This window comes from Patagioenas fasciata, chromosome 3 (assembly GCF_037038585.1).
Source record: "Patagioenas fasciata isolate bPatFas1 chromosome 3, bPatFas1.hap1, whole genome shotgun sequence".
NCBI lineage: Eukaryota > Metazoa > Chordata > Aves > Columbiformes > Columbidae > Patagioenas > Patagioenas fasciata.
Window position 1 is genome coordinate 79647969 of NC_092522.1, and position 26900 is coordinate 79674868.

Genomic DNA, 26900 nt, shown 5'->3' on the forward strand with positions numbered 1-26900 from the left:
GATTGGGCACTGGCTTTGATATTTAAGCGGCAGTAGTCGCTAGCAGTATTTCTTCTTTTAATCACCAAGACCTGAATTTTCTGCTTTTTCAACTGAGTATCCATATGCACTAAGCAAATCCCTGAAAGTAACTGAAGCAGGCTCATGACTGACTCTCAAGTGAAAACTTGCAAACAAGGAGCAAGAGGACAGGTCAGAGTTGGTAAGACATGTGGCCCCTTTCCCTTTTTCTTACTACAACAGCACCTAGGGGACCTTTGATCTGAATGTCAGCGGTGAAAATACACAAACAGATACTCTCTTATTATATACTCACAGGTGTACATTCCTAAAACTGTTACATTCCATTACTTTTCAGCTCTGCTGGAAAACAATACCTTCAGAAGTTGACCCCTTCTCTCCTCGGATTGCACGGGTATCCAAGTACAAAGCATCATGGTGTTCTAAACACCGGGAAGGACCACGCTGACAAATTCAAGCAGCAGATACAAGGACAGGGCCAAAGTGCCGGCTGAGGTTTGTTTGTCTGTGTTACTCACACTGTGCACCACCGCGTTACAACTCGCAGAGAAAGGGCGCTCCTCACGCTCAGCCGGAATAATGCCTCTGGGCCAGGCAGCTGGGGCTGTGATGCTGAGAAGGCTGGATTTAAGGCTAACTCAACTCGATTTTGCCAGTGCAGCAAGAATTTGAAATCTCGTTGAAATAGATAAAGCCCCTGCGGACGTTCGGATCACTCCCCGTAATAGCGTGCAACAAATACTTTGTTTGGGCTGGGGCTATTGAATGCAAAAGCACACCCTCTCCTCCTAGAAATCATGTTCCTGCTTTTTAAAAATCACTCTCCAGCTTGGGCAGCTTAACACAGGAGGCAGTACTCTTTTCCTTCTGTTAAAAATATGCCAGCGTACTTCAGCAACTGGAAAGGAGGAAAAAAACATGAGGAATTTTTCCATTTTTCTCTCTGATTGTTCCGTGCGGTGTTTATCGGCAGCGGTACTGCATCTCCTTTTGTTAGAAAATTAAAAGTTGAACTGCAAGCATAAAAGCCAGCATGAACCATGCAATAACCTTCAGGCATTTTAAGAGCAGCAGAGGTTAGAAGGGCAGCTCCTGAATCTAAACAGCACCTATTGTTTCTCTTTCTTCTTGAATAACAAAAGCAGAGCTGAAAGCTATTTACCTGGTTTTACCTCAGTCAGATCTCATTTCCCCCTTTATTTTCAGTAGATGATCTTATCAAACAGTGTCATTTCTAACAATTGCTTTGATCAGATATATTTTTCTGTTTGTTTTTTTTCTTCTTTTTTTTTTTTTTGCAATTTCATTAGTAAGTTCTACAAGGGTCAGCACACTAAGTCACAGAAGAAGAGCACATACAAGACTTTAGGATTCTGTCAATGCATATTTAAATTAAGGGTAACTATTTTTAAGCTTATAAGTTAACATGCTTTCATTCTGAAATCACGAGGGCCAGCTTACAGTAGAAGGCTCTGATCTTGCAAACACTCCCACGCGAACAACTTTCCGTCCACACTGTCCCATGTGTTCCCCTCCCGCTGCAATCACGTCTGTATAACCGGACACTTAACATGCACAAACACAACTGCAGAGCAAGGCTGGACGGACGAAAATCCCGATCTGCCAAACTTTCGGGTATTCTGCTATTTGATGTAGTGTGTCCAACACATTAATCAAATTGTTTGTTAATGCAGAAGGACAAAAAAAAAAAAAAAAAAGTTTTATTTGAAAACAAAAACCTTACATGAGTAGGCATCATGCAGAGTTTTTGTAACTGGCCAGGCATGATCTGTAGTTAATATATAAAATCCTCTGAGATCTAGCCTTGAAAAATCCTCACTACAGACAAAAGCAATGCACAATATATAATTACTTCCACTGGTTTACAGTATTTATAAAACTTTAAAAGAAAAAAGACCTTTTTGGGGGAGTTTTTCTTTTTAGGAACAAAGTTCACACAGAAGTAATAATTTCTAGCTTTACTCATCTTCACTTAAACATTTATTTTCTTTTTTTGCTTTCTCTAAAGCACTTCCCAACATGCACCTCGTGTCTTTTGTACACTTCTGCAATACCATTTAAAAGATTAAAAAAACCCCAACAACTTGCAAATATTTAACAGACATCATTGTCCAATTCATAAGCTGTTGTTGTTACAATGTGAAGGAACAGATACATTATTTTATTTTAGCTACAAATTTTATGCCAATAAAGTATTTGCAACCCTAAAACCACCATTAGACATAGCAATCTACAAGGTAAGTTTATGGCATTTGATTCTTCACCATTAGCTGGAGTTCGTAAATACCATATAGAAGTTTACGAAAAACAGTGAAATAACATGACTTCCCTCTCCTATGAAAACATCTTATAAATTAGTATTTTTAGGAAATTCTTGGATAAAAATCTAGAAGCATGCTATCTATGAAATCTGACTTCAATGAATGTTACATTAGCAGGACCAGGCTCCCAAGTCTACATTATATCAGACCCTCAGCCACCATAAATTGTCATAACTCAACTGAAGCGCATGTCCCACTAGGGCTAATTTAAGACCTGCAAAGTGTTTCTGACAATAAAATGGACACAAAAAAAAAAAAGACTGAAAACATGTCTTCTTGCACAAGCTGGAAGTATACTGAAGAGACGCACTTTTTTGAAAATGGCTAACTCCTACAGCCTCACAGTCCAGTTTAGAGTTCTGTTAGACTATTTTCACTTTCGGCAAACACTGTATCACCGACAGAAAATAAAATCAAGACAGGCTATGAAACATGCTTTACTTTTTTGGCACCAACTCTTGCCCTTTTGCAGCCTCATTTCCATCCAGAGATTTTCCTGACTACAAACAAAAAGGAAATCGACATCTGAGTGCCTGTAAGAACTAAAATTATTGCATATATTATTAGTTTTCTATGTATCTTTATTGAGTCACTTGAAATGTTGTAATTACATATATTTCCTGCTTTAATAAAATGTTGGTGAAAGGTTTAGTTACTATGGGCCTTTATATCTCTGGAAGAACTGGCAAGCTGGAAAGGGGAAAGTACCTTTCCCGTCAGTTCAAAGGAAACGGAGCATTCTCATTTCCACTTGCAGAATCCACTCTTTATCAGGCTCTACAGACATTTCTTGTGACCTTCTGCAGTGCAGCATCTGGGCACAATATTCTCATCTTATTACTTTTTTTTCCACTGAAGATATTATTAGTTTATAAAGCTCAGGAAAAATTGGGCATAGGGTGAGAAGACGTTTAAGGAAAAATGTATGATTAGGCAGTTAATCACATTCTCCTCATAGCTGCCAGTGATATGTGTGTGTGTGAGTTGTGTGTGTGTTGGGATTTATGATTTCTCCATTGCTTCCAAATCTAAACACAAACACATACACACAAGCATCCCATCTTCCTTCAAAACCATCAGTTTTGGGCAATCATCTTACAAACTTGATTACTTTTCTGCATGACTTAATGAAGTTTTTCTTAAAAATACGTATGCTCAAATTCTAAAAAATGGAATTATGCTTCAATAGGAAAGAACAAGATTTAACTTGAACTTTTGAAAATCAGTGGCGCTCTACTCCAACACAGTTTTCCCATGTCTAACAAGAACTATTTTACTAACACTGCCTTCAAAAATGTCTATTAGAGGCTTGGAAGATAAAGTAAAATCATGTACTTCTCCTCCTTACTGCCAAAATGTAATCTGAGTCTTCCCACCACACAAGATGTACACATTCAGTATTTTTAATTACTTCATATGGATGATGCAGTTTAGTAACTAAAACATCAAGACACTTGGCAGACACAAAAAATTATTCTGGGAAATAGATACGGGGGGCAATGCTTCTAAAGTTCTTCACATGACATAAATTGCTAACAACAGGGTTATTAACAACAGTATTTAGGAACCTTTAATCACAAGTACAGTTGACCAGGAAGCTATTTACAATGCACCTGCATCTGGCAAGCTGGACAAGACTGGAGTGTTTCTGAATATAGTGATGCTCCTTTTCAGGTGTGACCTTGAGGACGACAGGTACCCACACAGGCTTGAAGGGGAGACTGGAACATATACAACCAATAAAGCATACGTCATCACGCAAGAGAAAAACCACCAAAGGCTCAAAGGAGGAAGAAAGTAAGGAACCGATATCCCATCTTCACTCCACACTTCTGGAATGTGGGCAGATCATAGCAAAAGTTTAAGTGTCAGGAAGATTAAAGGAAAACTGCTAAAGCCAAAAAGGCCACTCACATCATCTGGGGTAAGTCAGCCGTGTCTCTACAGACTTCAGTGGAGATACACTGATTTACACCAGTTTATGTTTTGGCCCGACGGCTCCACAGAAGATACTATCGATTAAATGTGTGCTCTATTTTGATTAAAAGCTTCTCTTACCATCAGAGCACATCTTGCCCCAGCTGGAAGCCACTCTGACATTTTTCTTTTTGCTAGAAAGTACCCCATAGGCAAATTCCAAAATAATAATTAAAAAAAAAAAAAAGTCTCAATAAATTGTCAACTACTGTTTGTTATTATTTATCATTTTTTGGCACACACAGACATGCCAAGCACTTTATAGAAAATACTTCAAAGACAATTCCCTGCCCTGCAGAGCTTAAAAGACAAGGGCTAGTCCATTCTGCAAACACAGGGCACTGCTTTACTGAAAATTATTCCAATTACTTCAGTGGCTTTCCTCACAGTAGTAAGATTGTACTTATTACACATGCTAGCAATTTCAGGTCTTAAGTGATGAACATGGCAAACAATGAAGGATAAAAGAGAAAGATATATCAGAGAGAAATAGTTCAGACGCACTGCATATGTAAATCTTTCTGAACACTTTTTCTGTGCATTTAATATGCCGAGTTTTCACAAAAAAAAACAAAACAAAACAAAACCAATCAACAACAAAGTCTTAAAAAGTTATATTTCAAAATGTCATTAAGCAAGTATATGATGCTTAGTGTATGTTTCTAATGCGATTCATTGCTAATGAAGAGATTCTTAGCATTGGTTTTAATAAGAAAGAGGGATGGGAATGGTGGCGATGACTCTTGTAGAGTAACACCCATCTGGTTCCAAGCGCAGCCACCCAGCCTGGCAAGCAGCAGCAGCACAACTGCAAACCCTGACAAGCCCCCCGCCCAGCCTTCAAAGCAAAAAGAAAAGTGGAACATGAGCCCAACTGTGAAACTGAAAGAGCTATCAGGTTTGAGGAGGGCTGCAAGGAAAAACACCACAAACTCATAAATTACAAGGCTTAACAAGGAAGATCACTTTTAACTTCGCATCCTGAGTATCAGAAAGCCACTATCATAATTTCAGATCACCCAAAAAAGAGGAGTGACTTATCAGCTATCAAAAAGCATTTTTAGAAATACTGTGCCTTCGTATCATGGACTATCTTCCCAAATGTTACTTGGGACCGACAAATATTTAATTTGAATGAATAGGGCACATCCATACTGTCAAGGAATGACTGAAATTAACATCTAATAAGTTGTAAATATATACATAAAAGCACATTCCTTTCTTTGCCCCATTCAATGGGCCATAGGAGTTTCACATTGAGATTTCAGTACTATCTCAGGTTAGGTCTTTCACTTTTACAAAAGCTATCACTTGAATAACTTTCATTGTGGCTACAATATGATTTGCAACATGCAAAGAAAAAAACCCACAAATACTGTCAGACTTCTTAATTTGTACAAGGATTTTAGGAAAGCAATTGACAATTTTCTTTACCTATTGCTGCTTTTAAGACATAGGTAGAATCTAGTTAGTTTTCATTAGTCTCAAAGGAATTAATTTTGCAAACAAAGCCAGAAGAAATCAAACCTGTGACATTAGACAATCTGCATTCTAATTATTTTCAAAAATATAATTTTGGCCATTGAGAAGATAATTTCCAAACTTATCAGTTAAACACAGCACTGTATTTCGATCACAGCCACAATACATGAAATACACTATTATTAAGTGTTTTAGCAAGCGGCAAAATCTAGCAAGTTTGGAAATCAGGAAGAAGAGATCTAGCAAAGAAATTTTTAGGATCAAATATCTCAAAAAATAAAACTCATAATCTAAGCAATCATACGTGCCTTTTGTAGTTAAACTTCCAGTTGTCCTACTCTGCCTCTTCTTCTGTAGTTTCATATTATATCATAATCTTTTAATTCTACAAGCGAAAAAATTAGTAGGAGTGCTACGGGTACTCAAACAACTTTACAACTCCCATTGTGAAACAGCTTACTGTTTGTCAGTGTGCAGACTTCTGAAATTATATTAGCTGCTTTTTAAAGGTTACCTATTTCAAATTGAAATTGATGGAATGGTCACTTACAGTAATTACACAGTGTTTGAATTTGTTAGACGTATTATACTGGCTTACCTATTTTATGTAAAATTATTTCCTCTTTGGAAGTGTTCCACAAGTATTCATTTGAAAGATGCGGTGACCCACGTAAAAGTATCACTACACAAAAACTTAACAAAATGACACTGCTAGCAGCAGAATCCATGGGAACACTTTAGCATTAGAAATTATTTCAGATAATCTAATTGGCTTTTATTTGCCTGAAAGAAATCACATAGTTAGAGAAAAGAGGTGTATTTCACAAATTTTTATAGTCCATTTGGAATTAGCATTTAATAGTTATCAATCAGAGCAAAGCGGAGTGCATTTGAACAGGAGAGCTGAAACTCAAGTTAATTTGTCATCCATGATTACCACTTGGAAGTTCACTGAGTTTATTAAAGACAACTACTGTGTGATAAGGACAGTAGAGACACTATTAACCATGTCATTTAAATTGCTTGAGTTGGCATCGTGCCCAAGTCCTTTAGCTCAGTATATCAACACACTTGTTGCTGGCAGGGATTCATTTAAAGGGGAGGGAAGAGAAACACCATCAGAACTGAGTGTGTGGTACAGATTTCTACAGTAACTCATGAGCACAAGCAGCATTACTCAGTCTTTGTATTTTCTATTCCTAGACAAGAGAATGGCAGAATAAGGAAAATCAAATAAAAGGTGCTGTTCTTCCTAATAAAACAAACACACAAATGGAAAAGCGTTTTTACAATTTTCATTTGAAATGACTTGAATTTGCATTTACTGGAACAATATATTTGCTTGTAACTGCAAACTAACAAAGACACCCCCCCGCCCCCCAATCACTTGCTTTGCCAAATTTGATGATCCTGTATCTTTCCCACCCTTGCCTCCTCCCCAAAATCTCTTGCTTTCACTTTATTAAGCCTGTAGGAAGAAGAAAAGTTCTGGTGGCTGGACACGGTTTATTTTCAGGAGTATTAAGAGTAATTTTATTTCACTTCATACAAAATCACGCCACGAAGTAACATAACAACACATTTGGGAAAGTTGCAACTAAGAAGGTACAAGGATTTTTTTTTTCCCCAGTTCATACCAAAATTAATAGTAACGTCTTTGCTGAAAACAACCTATGTGTTAAGTTAGGCACATTACTTCCATGCGTAGAAAATAGTCGCGACAGAAACTTTTTCATTGTACTCTTCATCTCTTGTTTTCCTAAGCTATGTCCTGATTAAGAAGAGTATCCCTTTTTTTTTTTGGAAGGGAGGAATTCATCAGCTTAACAAGCATCTTGGTGCATAAAAGCAGCTTTTTTGTTCGCTAAAAAATGCTGTGCTTCCCCACATCCACGCTGTGGCCAGCAACAGCTCAGCATTCTCCCATTTATCACTTCCTAGCACAAGTTCGCTGGCACCGCGGGCCTGAGCAGCAGGCAAATAAATACTCAGGTACGCACAGTACGTGGCCCCGGAGGACAGAACTGTTGGGGAAAAGGCTCTCTTACCTTCCACAAATCGTCCTCCGGCGTCTTCAAGTGAATGATCTGGAAACACAAAACCAAAAACCCCCTGAAGTAACAGCACAGCCCGCAGCCAGCCCCGCCGCTTTGCCGTCCCCCTCCACACACCCTCCAGACCACTTTCCCACCGCTTGCGCTACTAACAGTGACTTTCCTGTGGCATTTATTTTTTACTGGTGAGCCATAAAATCGCCTGCTTGTCCAATTAATGCGAGCATCATCATTTTAATTTACCTTTCACCATATCCAGGGAAGGAAAGCAGAGGGGGGAAAGCAGAAAAGCAAATGTATAAAAGAAGCTTCAGAAACACGAGTTTCAACTCATTTACGATCCCAGATAAAGGTTAATAGTTAAACTCCTTCCTCCCCCTCCCACCCTCACAATTATTGATGCCCTTCAAGAAATGAAATGTTTTTTTGTTCTCGTTTACCAGAGGCTAGACAAACTGTCAACATCTCCACTTTATTTACGGGTTGAGCAAGAGCAGTTCCTCAAACATCAACATTTTTTACGTTAATCCTGGAGAGAATCCACTTCTCTAAAACTACAAAATTTGCCAACTTCTGTAGTATTTATTTTTAACGAACGAGAGCGAGAGCCTTGCGCTATCCTTCCTGCCCTCAGAGGAGAGGAAGGGGGAAAGTGTAGCTTCACTCTCCCAACTTTAAAGCCCTTTTCCTTCCCACACCACTCAGCCCCTGGTCACTCTCCATCCCACCACCCTTTCCCACCCCCCAAAATCTCTCCCCTCCCGATCCCCCACCTGCTCCACGTCCAGTGAGATTTCAAGGCAGGAAACAAAATCTGCCAAGTGGTTCCTTTCGGGCGATTTCTTCAACCCGTCTGGAGGTTTAAACCTGAAAAACAAACACCTCTATTGAATGCAAACTAAGCTTTGGGGGTTGCCGAGTTAATTCCTCGGCAGACAAGCTACTCTCAGTGTCTGGTTACACAAACATACCTACAGACAGGTTGGAGGGGAGTCCCTTAGAAACCAAAGGGCAGGCGGGGGGAGAAAAAATAAATCAGGTACAGAGGTTGGAAGGGGGAACTCGGGAGGGCAGCGGGGTGGGCAGACTGGAAAGAGGGGAGACACGCAGCAGGAGACAGATTTAATATCGGGATGGGATGGAGAGAGTTAAAACAAGGGGTAATCCGGGAAGGGGCAGAGACCCCAGAGGTCTGAACCTGGGGTGGGGGCGGGGAGGGACGGGTGTCCTTTCGGGTGGCGGTGATAACAAGTTTTTATACACAGCCTAAATAAAACAAAGGACGGCACAAACCCGGCCGGCCTCGGGTGACGAGCGGGCTGCTCCGGGGGCGGGCGGCGGCGGGGCGGGGGGGCCCGGCATCGGGTGTCAGCGCACACCGCCGCCCCGCTCCGCGCCCTCCCCGCCGCAGACGAGGCTGCGCTCTGCACCGGCACCTCGCCCGCGGGCACCCCGCTGCCGGCAGCGGCCGCCCCGCCTGCCTGCCCCCCGCCCGCTCTTCGCCGCCGCCCCGCTTACCTGCCGCTGCCCCCGGGCGCCGCGGGCCGGCCGCGCCCGCCGGCCGCCGGCCCCTCGGCTCATCGCAGCGGGCACAAAGAGGCGGCGGGGCAAGGGCCGCGCCGGGAGCCCCGGGAAGAGCGGTGGTAAGAGTAGCGGTGAGGAGCAGTGACAGCCGCGGCGGCGGCGAGGAGGAGGAAAATTAAAAACAATAATTAAAAGAAAAAAAAGAGAGGGGACGACCACCCTAGTAACCCGCCGTGACCATGCCGGGGAGGTGAGTCCCTCCTCCCGGGGGCAGCGCTGCGGGGCGCGCCCCTGCCCTGCTTGAGGGGGACGCGGCGAAGGGGAGAGGCGGAGGAGGTGGCAGGGGGGAGCCGCCCGCCCTGCCCCGCGCTACCCTGCCCCGCCGCCCTGCCCGGCCTCCCGCGCCGCCGCCGCCTCCAGGGACGAGCGCGAGTGCGGAGGGAGAAGCCGGCGGCGCGGGACCGCGGGGAGGGGAAGGAGAGGCGGCGCGGGGCCGCTGGGCGCTCCTGCCGCGGCGGGCGGGGAGTGGGCACCGCAGCCGGTAGAAATCACATACGCACACCCCCTCCCCCCAACCCCGTTGATCGCCTCCCGTTGATCGCCCGCCGCAGCCCCGTGCGGCCGGGCCGCTTCCCGGCTGTCACATGGCTCCTGCCGCCACCCCCAAGGGGTTTCGGGAGTCGCTTCACTTTCACTTTGGCCCCGCCGAGGGGCTCCCTGGGGACCGCGGCGCCTGACAGGAGCCCTCGCAGCGAGGGGCTCACCCGCTGCCCCGCGCCTTCCCCGGCTTTAAGGGGGGCTGAGGGGGAGAGCGGAGTCCCCGCACCTCCAGTCGGGGCGCGGGGCCCGCGGGGACAGCGAGCTCCCCCCGCCCCGGCTCGGCTCGGCTCGGCTCGGCTCGGCTCGGCTCGGCACGGTGCGGGGGCGGCACGGTGGCGACTCCGCTCCCCCAGCGCTGTCAGCCCTCCCCACGCTTTTTAGGTAGGAAAAAAAAAATAAGATAACCGGGTCTGTGGAGCTCCTGGCTGTGAAGGGCATGTAAGCTGCACCACAAGGCTGTGGGGGCACAGACTGGTAGGAGTGGGGTGTTTCAGAGCTGCAGGATGTGTTCCCCAGCTTCTGGTGGGACTGATCTCATGTCCATCCCATTCCCAGTCAACCTGCTGGAGCCTTTCATGCAATTTATCTAAAGGAGCTGGTGAAAATCCCACTGGAGAGCCTGCACCATGCCTTGCACAGGGCAGGTCACCTCAGGGATCTCCAGCATTGCGGCGCAGGGACATGGTGATGCCTCCATGGAGCATCCACCTGCTTCCTGGCACAGCACCCCGCACCTGCAGCTACAGGCGCCAACAACAAGTCCAGCATCTTGCATTTATGTCAGGGATGGACCTGGCCCAGCATCGTGATTTTTTGAGCTTGGAATAAACACTTCCAGGGTGGGAGGCACACTCAATGCAAGTATGTCAAATGCTGTTGCCTCTGTGCTTCGTTTTGAGAGAGTGATTAAACAGGAAAAGGGAATTATGACTGCTGTGTTGCTCACCTCTTTTCCCACAGGCACCCCACTCTAGTGGACATGGCTCCCCTGGTTTTCCATGAGCACCTCTGGTCTAAACTTTGATACTGTTCAAACTGAAGGAAGAGAGACAAGAACAGCAGCCTTCTCCAGAAATGCTCTCCCTGTGCATCCTGTGAAATGCCCGTCATCTGCATAGCACTCCTGGGCAGGTGGTCATTAAACCACGTACCGGAGCCGCATAACGGAGCTGCTGGCTCACAACAGTTCCAAGAAGACATGGCGGGACTTACTTTGGTAATTATGGCTTCACATGCTCTGTGCAGAGACAGCGTTGTGTTAAGTGAGTCAACTGGCATTATGTCCTTGTTAAGGCTTTTATGTAAGATCTTCCACTCCGGCCTTCTCTCAACAGTCGTCAAACATGGTACAACACACGTTCGTAGTCTTTAATGAGGTGGCCTGTAGCCCCCTTCCCCTGAGCCCTCGCCACAAGCACAGCAGCAGTCGTCAAAGCTTGGCTGATGCTGGTGACAGCCGTGAGCCTCCACATGCTGTGAAGCACTAGCACATGCTCACACTTGGTTCCTCTGCACCTCAGCCTGCTCTCTCCAAATGTCTGGTGTGTTTTACACAGCATGAAGAAGCAAAATGTAATTACACTGGGCTTTGTTTTGGGGGTTTTATTTTCAAAGTGCAGCTAGATAAAAGATTACCACCCAGAATATACATTCCAGTGACAACAAATGAAGTCCCAGCATCACATATTTTAGTATTCTGTTCTGAGGTTTGTTTCTGAACTACAACTGTTAGCCTTGATATTCACTGTTAAATGAAACAAAAATGACTGTGACATTTGTGTTTGTGTTTCTTCGTTTTTTTAAGCGTTTGTCGTGAGGCAATGAGAAGCACTGATAAATCAGATTGTGAACAAATGGCCCCTCAACAACCATCTAGTCCATGACCTATTTCTGAGTATTTGCTAACTTGAAAATTAAATTGGCATTTGAGACTATTCCATAACATTTATTATTTTTCCTTAATTGTCCCTTCAGTTACAATGCAGAATTTGATCCCTTGTTTTTCTGCTAGAAACCCCTATGAAAGAGCAATTGACAGCAAGATACTGCTAAATGGCAAAACAGGGCAGAATCTGTCCCTGGTTATATAATTCCCTCCTCACATCCCCTCTCCGGTGACAGCATGCTCACTACTCATGAACAATGGCCCGAAGTTAAGGAAAAAAAAAACATTTTACAGTAAGTGAAGCACAGGGAAACAATGGCCTAATTTACCAAACAAGAATAGTGAGATATCATCCCTGAAAACAGTGAAGAGTAATCCACATAAAAGAAGAGAGAGTGAAGAGATGATCAGGAGCTCATTCAGGCCTATCTTCTGATGCTGCCCAAAGATCAAATCTGTCTTAACAAAACAGAGCCAGGGCCTGAAATAATGTTATCTTCACTCTCCTCCCACTGTGCGCCTCCTCCACCCCCAGTCCGCTGCATTTTTATCAAGCTCCATTACCTTTGGATGCCCGGAAAACAAAATTAAAGGGTGGAAAATACTGAAAGTGAGAGGAAGGAACTTTACTTTTTTCTTTCAAAAAGAGGCACAAATTTATTTGTTATCACACTTTAATCACAGGGCATTTTAATTTAAATATTTGCAATTAAAAGAGCATCAGTTCTACTCACAATAGGCTAGAACTAAAGCAATATAAAGTTAAGTGTCCATCAAGTGTCCATGATCTTTCAAGTAAATTGGGAAGGAGCTTCGTTGGCTTTTTCAACGTCAGAAAAAGTGGTCTCAAACAAGTGAAACACATTTTAAAATCAACTGACAAAAAGGCTTTCCAGCCTCAAAATTACAGGGAGGAGTGCCGCATAACAGAAAGGTATTTTAACTGTCTATAGTAGAACAATCTGAGGCAACCAAGCCAAGACGTACAGGGAACTCACACAGGGGTGCTGAGCAGTGAAGGGAGGGAAGAGAGAGCTCAAAACTGTCCCTTTATGTAGTTTTCACAATATTCTAATTTACCAACATTCTTAAGTTAAAAACGAGACAGAAGGATAAATTAAAATGTATTTTTGTTCCCAAATGCCTGCACAAGCTGCGATTTAAGTAGTTCTGAGGTTATTTATGATAATGATATGCACGAGTCTAAATGACATCCTGTTCTGAAGAAAAGAGCTGACAGAAAAGTGCTTTGGGGCAGTCTACACCCTTTTTTGTTTCCTTCTAAAGACAACTGATATGGACAAAAAGTGGCAAAAGTGTGGTGCTGTGTGAAGTGGGCTGGCCAGATTAAATACAGTGTGGAAAGGTGGTCTTCCTATGGGAATTAGAGATGAGCTTTCTGTTCCTCAACTAGACAGACTTCCCATAACTTTGGGCAGGACATCATGCCTTACTTTTTTGTGTACAAGGTAAATAATATTTCTCTGTAAAGCAGTCCACTATGTCCCAGCAATTGTGTTGTTGCTTGCAGGTTTGTAACCTGCTTCAGCAATCCCATGTGGATTGTCCAGTTAAGAAATTTCCTTCCCTCTGACATTTCAGTTGGCAGAGGTGTTGGTATTGAAGCTCAGATGGGTACTGAGGGAGAAATCACTGTTATTAGACTCCTGGAAATTTGCTGCCTATTTCCTTTCTAAGCTTCAAACAGCTTGAATTTACTGAAGGTGTTTTCTTTCAGGGTACAATCTCCCTACTCTTTTTCCCTTGTCTAGAATAGATGGGTGTTTGGCAGGGCAAAGAAATATTGTTCAAGGTCTGTAAGGGTAGTTGATGAATGACAGTTGTTGTTCTAGTGTTTATTTACTTATATAGATATATATATATATGTTTAATTTCTAAAGTCACTGTGTTTGTCCAGGGTACTTAGAACACCAGATATGCAGGCACTATCTGATAGTCTGCAAGCTGCCCAGATGTGTTAAATTAAAGTTATACTTATTAAAAGTTAAGGAACAAGAATAGGAGTGGAACTTTTCTCTTTGTAGTTTCAAAGAAATTTTACATTGCATGCTTGTACTCTTTTCTAGTTCCACTAAAAACAAATCTAAGTCACAAAATCGGAACACATATATAAAGATTTCCTGTAGCGATTACTTGAATTGGAAGGGAAAGTCAAACTGACCCTGCCACATGTGAAAACCAAACAAACGGTCACGATTCTTATTTTGAATAGGTCAAGGAAGAAACAGTTTATACGTTACACACTATTATTTAGAGAGTGTATAATGTTTTCAAAAGCTTCCAAGTCCCATCTTCAAAAATCTGAATACTTAATATTTTTTTGACAGTTAATGAGGCATCCTAATTCACATAGATGACATAATAACATGCAGAAAATAATAGAGCATTATTTGATTTGTTCTACTTAATATTTTAGTGTCATATTCGGTACTTCTATTCTGTGAATTCAGTCCCGGGCTGGGTGCTAGCATGCAGAGCAAGAAGCTGCCCAGGAAAGAAAGCTGATCCAGAAGAGATGTAACAACACGGGAATGGACACACTAGCGCAGTCCAAGGTGTATCCAATATTCAGCCTCAGGTTATGGCTGCCAGCAGCTACTTCAGAGCTGCAAGAACCCCAACAAAAAGCATTTATAGATGAATCATGTTTCTTAGAGATCCTGTTACTTAGAGATGAAGATTTGTATTGCTTCTAAGCATGATAAAAAAATATTCTTATCGTAATTAGGAATATGTCTCATTATCCATATGAAATTTTTCCTTCAACTCCATCAAGACCTTGCTTTTAATGGCATCTAATGACAGTGCATTCCACAAGTTAACTATGCCTTGTATAGAAAATTCCTAAGATCTCTTTTCCATTTCCTCTTGTCTTGTTTATGTATTACTCATACAAGTCATGAGGGTGGCCAAGAAGTTCCTAATCTACCTTGTATGATACCCATTATATTTTACACATCTGTGTTATTCATCTTTCCCCTGGTTGTCCCATGCTCCCCAAACCAGCCACCATCTTTTCAAATATCAGCATTGTCTGTATCACTGACAATTCGCTCGGCTATTTTATTTCTGCTCTTTTCTTCTTGAGATCCTATTCCTGGCAGGGGCTTCCCGCTGATCTACATGATGACAAAGCTTATGTAAATCTTTCTCCCACGCTTGCCTCCCCTTTCGTTTGCTGTCCAATATTTAATTAGCTTCCTTTACTGTTGCTGCCCTTTGACTAGAGGTTTTCACTGTTATCCACAGTGATGTCCAGATTTCCATCCTGAGTCACTGCAGCAAATGGAGAGGCAAACCAGTGAATGTGTTTTTCAAATCCTGTGTGTCCTGTTTAACATTTGCCGGGCTGTTACCCATTCTTGTGGCTGCCTTGGGCCTCTCTGAAATGCCTCTCAGTCTGTCAAGCATTTGGCCAAAGTAACCACTTGCCCCATTTAAGATGGATACCACTTAGCTGCACTTATCCTCCTTTCGTCTGCCAGACTGTGGGCAGACTGGGGTGACTTGACTGAGTTTGGGAAAGAAAGTGAAGGAGAGCTGGGAAGCCTGAGCCATCTTTGTGTCAAAGGGCCAAACTTTCATCTCCTGATTACGTTCTTCCTCATTAAACAGAGGTCCCTTGAGAAATGGTGCCTCCTCTGCTGTAATGTAGGAGCAGTTGCATTTGCAGCCTTTTGTGCTGTTTAATTCTACTTATCATGAACTAGCCCATGGAATTCGGATTTTTTTTTTTTTTTTTTTATCAGAAGGCACACTGAATTTGGGTCTTCTGCTTGTTCCAAAATCACCTTAAATATCAGAAATACTAGAAGTGATTAAACAACTCCTTTCCCCTTCTCCCCTTCTCTGTTTGGATATATCTGCTATAGGCACAGGAGAGAGCCCCTTCCCTCTGGATTAGTGTTAAAGTGAGAGACACTGTTAAAAGGCTAATAAAAAATCAAGGAGCCATAAATACTAAGTGATTTTTAAGTAAATATGTTTGGGCTTTTTTTTTTTTTTTTCCCAAGGAATGCTCAGCTGTTAGTGTTATGTTTGACAGCTTGTAAAAAGGTGAGTTTTCACTGAAGAACAAGAACAGGTCGAAGAGAGACAAAGGCATGTTCTGAGATAAAGAAATCAAGAGGTATCTGCTCCACAGATTGAAGGTGTTGCATTACTCTGCACAATGTCCAGAGAGGGAGAAGTCTGCACAGCAAAATGGTCGTAAAATACATTTTTTGCAAAGAAGACAGGAAATGTTTCTGTCCAAAAAAAAAAAAAAAAAAAAGAAAAAAAATGAACAGTCCCTCTGGTGCAGTTTTCCCATCTGGTGAAACAAAATGAGACAGATATCTCTCCCACTCCCCAAACTACATATCTCAAAACCAGCGCTGCGTGCTGTGGCAGCAGTTTCGGAACCAGAGCAGGGCACTGTGCTTGGCTTTGGGTGTGCGGGCAGTGCGGCCAGCCTGGCAGGCACCGGCACAGCTCTGGCACCTTCTCGGGCTGCTTAACCAAGACAGAGCAATCAAACAGACCCGTGCTGGGCTTGCTATAACATTACGGCTCGTTTAAGTGTGCAACTCAAAGGTCACTGCCTTAGCTCTGAAGAAAAACACTTGCTGTTTCATTCTTTCCTCAGGGTTTATTGCCAGCATGATTATATTTTCAGGAATGACAGGGAGGCCCTGATCTATAAATCTAAGGGAGATAGCGAGTGAGCTGATTATCAGACACCTACTTCCCCACTCCAGAGTCAATAACCTTAGCGTCTTGCAAGGTTACTTTCTGGAGGAAAACAATCTCTCAGCCAGGCTCTGCCTGTTTGCATCTGCTGAATTGCATTCAGTCTGTCTGCCCGATAGCTGGAAAATCAATAGCTTGCCAGCCATCCCAGAGCCCCAAGAACCCATTCTTTTTTTACTAGTGAGAAAGAGGCTCAGGTCCTCATTGGGTTCCGTGAATTTTGTTTAAAACAGGTGATTCAGAAACAGAGTAAGTACTTGCTTGAAGGAAGATCGCTGATCCCTGCTCCCAAAATCCAGTACATATCTCCCCTTGCAAGCACTGGACCTTTTGTCTTTGACACCCCCCTCACCCCCCAAATACTTCCCTGGTGTTTTAATGATTGAGAAGCCACTAGAGACTATGCAAAGTGCTACATTTAGGACAATCCAAGGAAGATATCCGCAGCCTCCCGGAATCTCATTTCAACCCTCCGGGTAAGTGTTTTGTTAGAAGGTTACCGTTGCCTTTACCCCAAAGGCAGGCGGTAAACGCAGACAGCCGATAATAACGGGTCATTTGGCTTCTGAGGAGCTGCTTGCAGATGGGAGCCGGGTTTTATAAACCGCATATGAAAGGACACGTTTGAAGGGCTCCCGGTGAGTGGCTTCCAGCGACGCGGAGCCAGTGAGGAGCGGCTCGGCTCGGCTCAGCACGGTTCTGCTCAGCTCCGTTCGGCTCGGCTCAGCACGGCTCTGCTGAGCTCGGCTCGTCTTGGTCACCTCCTGCCGCTCCCGCCTCAGGCATCGCGGCGCGGAGGAACGAGTTATTTCCTCGGACTGAACCTAAACCCTTTGGCGAGGGACTCAGTGTTTTATCATAACATCGCGCACTTCAACGGGATTTTTTTCTTTCACTTAGACCTCCGGGAAGAACAAGAGAAATAAAGGTGCCCACTTTCCTTCCTGACATCCGCCCCGACGCGTTTCCTGAGCATCAGGACTAGCTCCACCGGTGGCTGATTCACGCTTCAGCACAGGAACCACTGAGAAGTTCCTTGTTAGAGGTGCGCACATCAGAGTAATCAAAGCATCAGGATCTGCCGGGTGGCCGCACAGTTATTCCACCACAGCTTGGTGCAATGGAAAAGAAAAATAGCCCCAGATCGGGCTGAGCAGTGGCAAAACGGTGCCAGTGACCGCTCCATTCCTTGCAGCTCCCTGCAAAGGCTTCGCGGCAGCCGCGGCGAGCCGACAGCCTCGCAGCCGAGGTTGAGGCAGACCTGTCCGGCCGCGGGTGCCGCGGAACCCCGGGGAGGGCAGAGAGCCACCCCGAGGCCCCGCGCCCCACCTGCGAGTTGTGCCCCGATGGTGCTGCACCGCAGCGGCGCGGGCAGGAGCTGAGTGCGGAGGGGAGGATCAATTAGCGCCGCGTTAATGATCTCTTTGCCTTTGCACCGCTCTCCTTCAAGCAGTCATTGCCGCGGCCCCGCTCCGCGGGGTGACCGCGGGGGACCGGACCGGCCTGGCCCACCTGCTGCTCCGCGCCGCCCCGCGCCCCTGAGCGGCCTCCGCGGGAGCCTCCGCGGGGGCTGTGAGCAGCGGTGACCGGCAGCCGGCTCTGCCTCCCTGCCGTGGCGGCTGGGGGGGGGTCCAGCCACGGGAGTTTTCTCCAGGGTGGCGCAGAGCAAACCTGGGCGCGTTGGGCGCGTTTCCACTACCCACCCCTCGGCAGCACCGAGAAAAGTACAATATTATTTTATTGTATTTTTTCTTTTCCTCTCTCTATATTTTTTTTTTTTTTTACGCACACACGAAGCGCTGGTCCGAAGAGTGGGATTTAAATGTGAGCTTCGCGGTAGTCCCGGCACTATCAAACCACATTCATTTTTACATCCTTTCCCAAATCTTTTTGCCTTGCTGCAGTTTACATAAACAGCTTTACCATGTAAGTGCCGGGAAACATAAGTACACGCAAATAAATAACAGTGCGGCAACCGGAGTGAACAGCCCTGGGCAAAGCGGGCAGAGAGAGCAGAAAGTAAAGAGGTATCTCCCAGAATGTGTGGGGTTTTTAATTTATCTTTTTTTCCCGGCGAGCAGGGCCGAGTAATTTAACTAAAATATAGGTATTTTTTTCCTCGTTTGATGTGCGCTTGTGTAGCAGCAACGTCTTGAAGAACAAGACAAAGCAGACGGATTCAGGCGCCGCTAATTAAAAAGCAACGAATGCCGGCATTTAATAAACATTTGGGTGGCCGGTTGCGCAGGAGGAGCCACCGGAGGGGCAGCAGTTTCCGAGTGCCGCGGAGCCAGCGCCGAAATGGCTCCGCGCGGGGGGAATTAGCGCGGCTCTCCTCGCTGGGCTGCGGAGCCGAGAGCGGAGCTGGCAGAGAGCCCTGCCCGCTGCCCGCTCCCTGCCTGCGCACACCGTCCGCGGGGCGCCGCGGCAGCCGGCGGGATAGCCGGGCTGATTTATCCGCGGGGAAATCTTCCCCTCCCCTGCTACGGGGGTCTGCGCCGCTGCCCGCCCGACCGCACACCCTTTCTTTGCACCCGAGGCTCCCGCTCCTGTCCCTGCCGCGAGTGGCCGGCGGCAGCTACGTTCACCCCCGCGGCTCCCCGCCCCGCGGCTCCCGGCTCCGCGGCGCGGGGCGGCGCGCAGCTCGTGACAGGCAGAAAGCCCCGACCTCCCAAATCCTCCTCAATCCATCTTCAGGGGATAACAGCGAACAGCCCGAACGGGTTTAAAACGAAAAAAAAAAAGGCGGCTTTGTCACTGTAGAAAAGAGGGAGAAGAAGTGGGGAGAGGGCGGCGGGGGAAGCAAGAGAGGTCTGATCCTGAAGAGTATCGATACAGGCTGGGGGGGGAACCACCTGGAGATCAAGCTGTAAGAGGAGTTAAACATGGAACTGTTTGTCCATCCATCCCACTGCCATCCCCTGGTTCTTCACCCCATATACCCACAGCAATGCTATGAGACTCAGACCCACCTGGGGAAGGTTCTGCAAGGCCGCAGGTGTGCAGTGCGGTGTGTGGTGCAGTGTGCCGTGCAGAGCAGCGTGGAGCGGTGCAGACCAGGGAGGAGAGCTAAGGGCAGCTGGAGAGGGGGTGAGGGGCTGGACCCGCCTGTACACCCCCAGCACCAGTGGCCTCCATGGAAGGAGTGTAGGGGCTTCACCTCTGTGGGCTGGGACTGGGGTGGGTGAACTTTTCCCCAGAAGCAAAGCCTGGGGTGGTGTGAAGAACTGGCAAGGGAAGGGTTCCCCTCGCTTGAATTATGCTGGTTTTGCTTGTACAACACAAGGGACTGCAGCAAGTGGGGAAACGAGAGCAAGCTGAGCCCTCCTGCCAGCCTCGCTGGGGCTGAACTTGAGGTCAGTGGAGCGCAAAACTCCTCCAGGGAAGGGGGAAACAAATGTTCATGGATCGGGTATCAACAAACTTGAACAAGTGGGAGGGAGAGGAGGGGAAGGGGCAGTCAGAACCGCCTTCATAAAACTGTAAACAGCAACGTTGGGACAGAGTTGAAAGGAAATTGCCCAGCAGCTGCTTGGAGTTTCCCTGCGAAGTGCTTGTCCCAGTGAGAGAGGAGAAAGCCCTTTACGGGAAATGTGAAGTCCCCCCACCCCTGCTAACTGCAACCTGTGGCAGAAGTTGGTCGTCCCCTTGCAGGTTCCCCTCTGGGTTACAGTCAGGCTTGGGTGGGGGCGGAAGCTGGACTTCGAGAAATCTCGTCACTGCTGGTTAGGGCCATCACACAGGGACACAATGTGCTCCAGTGTCCCAGACCTCGCAGCTCCTCCTGGCAGGCGAAAGGTGACTGCCCCTGCGACAGGCCGCCCCTCTGTTCAAGTACTTATTAAATTGGCCCAGGCCGCTGGCAAGGAGAGAACTTCCCATTGATTTTTATAAACTGTGAAACCTTAAGCCTGTATCAGGTGATGAGAGAGAGGGGGAGATCAGGGGGTTTCAGCACTTGCAAATCTCTTCATTTCATCACTTTAAAAAGGAATTTTTATCTCCAACCATATTGAAGATAAATGATCTATTAATAACAATAAAAGAGAGTTCCAAGCAGAGAGACCCAGGTATTCAGGTTTTTTTTAATGGACTTCTGGTTTAGGATTGGTTTTCTGAACAATACTTCAGCCATGGTTTTTCATAAGATACAGCATTTGATTTTTCCACAAGATATCAAGAACAGATGCATCTAAGTAAACAGACACATTTAAGTACAGATGCTCACAGAAGGCAGTGCTCATTTTGTCCATGTGAGCTTAGAGAATGATTTATTTTTGTAGCCCTTAAGCATAATAATAATAATAATAGAACATATGTGTCCATTTTATTGCCATATTTCCAAAGTTCATACAACTCAGCAAGCAATGAGCATTTTTGTTTCAAGCTGGGCCTTAGACCATATACTTTATTAAAAAAAGGATTCCACAAAACCCAGAACTGGTAACAGTGTGTGCGAAGGGCCAAGGAGCTACATTACTACAACAGTTGTGCCTAATGTACGCATGAAGGCTCAGAACTGTCTCTGTTCTTATTTACTCACCTTACCAGAAAGCCCATGACATCCCAGGCTAAAGCTGTGCAATCATTCCGTTATAAACCACACATTTCCCAGTTGTAAAGGCTTATGGTAAAAACGTATTTGTGGCTTAAGTTTGGTGTGGAGAGTCTTAGACAGGACATTTTTTTCCACTCTGGAAGATTTTGAAATTAAGCAATTTGGTAAATTATTTGGGTTTGGAAGCAGTAGAAGAGGGGCTTTTAAACTTGTTTTCCAGATTTTAATACTTAAAAGTCGTCTGGTTTTAGAAGTGATCTTCAGTCATTACAGAAAGAACTTGAATCTACGCATTAGATGTTAAGGGGAATTTGTGACAAAGTTCAGCAGAACTGGGAGAGAGCTCAAAATTTTTCTTGACAGTTATGTATGGTATGTAGACCATAAACTGGAGGTAAACCATAGCTGAAGTTCCAGAAGACTATTTGAAGGTATAAGAGCAGCAAGAGCAAAAAGTTACTATGAGTCTAACACTTCAGTGTCATACATTTATACTACGTATGATGTCCCTGAGGATCCGGTTCTGTATCATCCTGTATAGATGGGGACTCTTTTAATGAAACCCAGGATGCAGGATGTGGTAAAAAGCACAGTCAAGCTATGTAATAGGTCACAGAAGGAAATGAATTTTGTCATCATTCGTGATGCAGTCAGCCAAGGCTGGGACTCTGTAGGCCAAGAACCTCTCTACATCTAAGACTCTTGCACTTCACTTCTGGAACTGGCTCTCAGAGTTGAATCAGAGCGAAGACATCAGGTCCAAAGATTTTACAGCTCGACAGAATGATCCTGAATGTGTTTCTGAGTGTGACTGTTTCCCCCTCCTCTATGATTTATATTTGCCATGTGGACATAGGTACTAGACACATTGCATGACAGGATGCAGTGAAACCCTAGCTAAAAACCCAAAAACACAGATGTGGGAGGAGGTGACAAAGGGGAAGAGAGGAGAAAGTAGACAGAACCCTACACGGTAGATAGACTGACTGGAATAAGGATGCAGCTATTGAAACTGCACAAAAGGTCTGGTGCTAGGAGCTAGTCAACCAAAGGAAAAGAAAGTCGCCAAACTCAGCATGTGCCTCCATCTTTAGCTGCACTCTGTCTGCAAATATCTATCTATCTTTGTGACTCTGTCTGAATCTGACAAGTTTCTGAGCAATGGGCTGGCAGCAAGATCAAAATTCTCCCTTATGCACGTGCTGGGAAGAACAACTACTCTCTTACAGAATCAGGGTGAAAGCTGGAGTGGGACACTGACAAGGGAGAGGTAGCCATCCATCTGCAACCTTGGGTGCATCTCACCCACACAGTGCCCTGCATTGTTGGAGAACACTGAACTAATGCTGGATGAACTGCTACATCTGCTCTAGAAACATGCTCCTGTTTCTCAGGAGAATGGGTATCAGCATGCTCCACCAACACCCACAGTTGTTGCTGCTGTTTAGCTGGACTGCCTTAAGGCCCTGCTGCAGAGTGACTATATACTGCATGTTCATCGAGACTAGACTTCTTGCACAAGCCATGTGTAATACAGTTTCACTGTGCATTACACAGGCATTGTCATGCTATGCATGAGTATCAGTTGACACTGCACGTCACTCAGCATATGCACAGCGCAGTGCTATGAGACCTTGACAGCATGTTCAAGGTATCCAACATAATGCACACTGAAGACTGCTCTTCAGCTACAGCCCATGGCCAGATGCCCTAATCTCATGTTTGGCCTTCCTTATCATTCTTCTGCTCAGGAGAAGACCTCTTAGTGGTTACATGTACAGGGTGACTCCCAGTTCTGCCACCCTGGTGGTGCTTAATCCCTCTGGTGTTGCTGATGTTGGCGAGGCCCATATTGAGGTGAATGGATCACAGGTTGAGGGAGACAGGATTTGTGTACCTGAGGGGGTAACACTTACCTCTCCAACAATGCCACCATGCCACGATGCTGCAAAAATAATCATTTATTTAAAAAAAAAATCTGTAGAAGCAGGAACTAAAAGGTTGAAAGGAGTAAAGGAGATTGAGAGAGAGTGTAAAAAGGGAGGTGGCTGCAATTCTTCACTTATCCTTAGCTTGACTTTGCCAGGAGCCAGGCCAACAGCCCCAGTTCCTGCCAGCACCAGGAGACAGGCCTTGCTGCCAAGAGAAAGAAAATGTCCTGTACACAATTTCTGTAAATGCTCTTGGTTAAACTAGTTGCTGCATTTCTTCTTTGACAGCTGGCCTGACGTATGTTGGATCCAGGGGTGTCAGAATAAGCAGATTATGTGCCCAGTTCAGCAATGGGGATACTGTGCCTGGCCCCACGGCCATAATCACCTTGAGCAGCTGAGACTGCAGCAGGGCACATCGTGTGGCTCTGTCATGTCTCTTTGTCTCTTTCACATGCTGTTCATGTCACCTTTGCTAGTCAGGACTCTAGAATGCCACCTCTTAGCAGGAGCAGCACCACCACTTCTCCTTCCCTGCTGGTGTCAGGCTTACTGATACTGAAACAAGTGGCAGGAGGAAAATCAGTGGCTGCATTTCAGTGCTGTGTAAAGTAAAACATTGTGAGATCCTGTGGAATGAAATGTGCTGGAAGAAAAAAACCCCACCAATATTTAGTTTTCCCTGTGCTTTAGCAGTACTCCTCATCTGCTAGTGATATTTAATCTAACTTCTGAAAGTGTGAGTTTAGGTTGTATCAAATGGATGGTTCTGATCCTGGAAACCTCTTAAATGCATAGCCCTGACATACATTAATTGCTTTCATTTGAGTAAGAAGATTATTCCTTTATCATCAGGTAATTGATTTAAAAGTGTTTCACCGTATGTTTACACTTGACACAAATTGGTGTGACCAAGGATTTAATAATTTAATAGACTTAGTCATTTAATGAAATCTGATGGTCATTGCATTAGACCAACACCTGATGATATTTATACAGTTCTTTCTGAAGAAGAACTGCACATCTTCGTTTGACAACAGAAAGAACATTTCAGGGATTGTATCCTGCATTTTTTATCAAAGGCTTTTAAGGGGATTACCATGTGTGAATGGTAGGCCGCTGGGCTGTGTGTGCACATGCAAGAGTACAAATTCACAGTGCACACTTTTCTGCAGATTGTGTACTGATATATTCCTGTCTTTGCGGCATTATCCATATACTGCTTTACTGTGTTTTATGGATTTTTTTGTGAAGCTATCTGTTCATCATCAGTCTATCTAGTGGATTTTGTTGTTGTCTGCTCGGTGGATGCTGGTGAAGATAGTCTCAGAGAAAATAATGAACTCACTCTTTTAGACCAGTTGTAGAGGTGAGCGGCTGCCAAATTCCCAAAGCTCCTTTTGAAAACCAAATGCTAAAAAGGCTTTTTACATTTTCATCTTACTGAGGTGACCAGCAGGGTAATGCAATAAAATATACTGCATTTAGCCTTGTTCTTCTAAGACAACTTCTATTGATGTGCAAGAATGTTTGAGAAGCCTTTCATTTGGCTTTGCATGGATCTTGGAGTAATTTACGGGCTGGTAATCTTAGAGGTAGTCTTTAGCAATAGATTTTTAAAGTGATGAAGTAAAAATACTTTGTAAATGTATTAGCACTGCGAACAGCCTTTCTTACTAAAATAGTTTATTGCTCTTTTTACTTTGAGTTCTGTTTTAATTTACAGTTGATGGCATTCATACCTTTAAAAGCAGCTATGTTGGGTTGCCACTCTTAGATGATAAGATGATTATAGTTAAGGCTGTTTGTGCTGAAATTTCATTTGCCTGTATTCTGTTTGGAAATAATTTTGGTGGTTTCAGAGCAGTGTTATTTCTCATGTGTATACATGAAGAGGGGGTTCAGTTCTTTACACATTTTCTTAATATAGAGTTATTTTTTCTCTTAGTAAGTATATAACCGTCACATAATTTTAAGCTTATAGCAGATTTGTTCATGGTAATTAAGATTTTTCTATGTCTTCTACTTTCATTTCTCCAGTGGTACTTTATTTGTCGATATATTCCATGAACGCTTCATTACACCCCAAACCAGCATGTTTTGTACTTCTTACTCTGGAGTTACCGGATTCTTCAGTGCCTCATAACAGCTGATGGAGTGTTGATGTTGAGGGAAGCTGTAGAAAGACAGCTTAAATTCAGCGGACTGTACACTCTCTCCTACTTGGATATAAAGATGCCTTCCCCCTCCCCACCATTGCTACCTTCCATAAAAAATTATTATAAACAACTCTTACTACTTTACATAATTCTTGTTTTTAAATTGGCCATCTTCTCTTCCCCCCTCAAATACCACAAGTATGTTACACAGCCTTTGAGACAATAGCTGTAATTTAGCTGTAGTTAGAATCTGATCAGAGCAGGGAAAATGGATGAATCCAGAAGAAATCATCAGATTTCAGAAATGTGATACCATAGGCCAAATCTTGCTTACTTTGCTAATGAAAGTTGACTTGCATGAGTTAGATGGACATAATTTTATGCAAAAGAAAAAAAAAACTAATAATATTAGCTGTTGTGGAGCCTAAAAAGAAAAAAAAAAAGCTGAGGTCTTTGAGTCAAAAAAAAAAAATCTTGAACGAGGTATAAAGTATTTTGATTTAATCCTGCTAACATCTGCCTGTTTTGAATCCGAAAACAGCCTAATGTTTATCTAATAGTCTTACTGCATTTTGTAATTAAACTAATTAAGGAAAACATTGTACAGCTTTTGCCTGGAAAGACCCCCCCCACTCTTCTCCCTCTCATAACAGAAACTGGAAATTATCTCTTTTGTTTGCAAGGCAGATAAAACCACTTCCCTCTTCAAGTGTATTTTTCAGCAGATGCTTTTCAATATTGGAGACTTAAGAAGCAATTGAGTCCTATCCAGAGAAGGCAGAAATTGCTCCCTCTTTTTCTACAGAAGGAAGGTTTTTGATCTTAGGAGCTCTGCTTCCCCCCACTCTCGGCTTCCAAGATCCATAAAAATGCTTCTAAGTAAAATTAGCTTCCAAGTCCATAAAATTCCAATATATCATTTAAATAATGACTTTTATAGCATCCTTTTTTTAGTACTGGAAAGGGGAAACCCATGAAATGGTGTGAAGACATTCTAGGCTTTGAAGATGGTTAGAGATATGATGGCATTTTCAGCACACCTTCTTATTGCCATGAAATGAAAAGTGCTTAGTTGATTAGCAGGCTGATCGAGCGGAGTGAACTGCAATTAAAGTCAGTGGCAGTTTTGGCAGAGTAGGAACTGCATGAACAGCCATCCAGGGACTTCTTAACCACTTGCTCAGAACTGGCACGAAATCTCGGTTTCTTTTTCTTGTGCTCCTTCTGCTTTTTCCTCCTCTTCACACCTACTCCTCCTTAGACTCTATGAGTTCTGGTATTAAATAATTTTAATCACCTTTGTATATTTAATTAAAACAAAATTTTTAAAGAGCATGGACTCTCTGACATAAAGGTTGTATCTGTTTTCACCATCTGAACAGTGCTGACCATTGTACATTCTAACTGCTTCATGAACAAGGAAGTCCAGAATTACTGTTTGTGTGAAGATTATGGCATACTGAAAATAGTACATTTTGTGTTAACATCTAAGTAATCCTGGTATAAAATGGTACTGATATGAACAGTGTATCTGGCTCCCACTCACATATGTATGTGAACGACCAGGACAGCATGAACTACAAAACCAATAATTTTCTGAGACGTCTGCAGGTGG

General features: G+C 44.3%; 1 protein-coding gene and 1 long non-coding RNA gene across 3 annotated transcripts in view; one reads left to right on the forward strand and one right to left on the reverse strand.

Annotated features, from left to right (window-relative positions):
* Positions 1 to 9416, reverse strand: part of PRDM1 (PR/SET domain 1) — a 101195-nt gene extending 91779 nt beyond the window's left edge. The window contains exons 1-3 of one of the 2 annotated variants that reach the window (XM_065834525.2): positions 9395 to 9416; positions 8650 to 8743; positions 7871 to 7909 (exon numbers count right to left, since the gene is read on the reverse strand). The gene's annotated coding sequence lies outside the window, so the exon portion shown is untranslated. Of the gene's footprint in view, positions 1 to 7870; positions 7910 to 8649; positions 8744 to 9394 lie in introns of those variants that run through there. The other variant, XM_071806683.1, reaches the window with a different exon arrangement.
* Positions 9400 to 11772, forward strand: LOC139827604 (uncharacterized). The gene is made up of 2 exons (XR_011738430.1): positions 9400 to 9650; positions 10961 to 11772. It is a non-coding gene; the product is annotated as an uncharacterized lncRNA (long non-coding RNA).
* The last annotated feature ends 15128 nt before the right edge of the window (positions 11773 to 26900 follow it).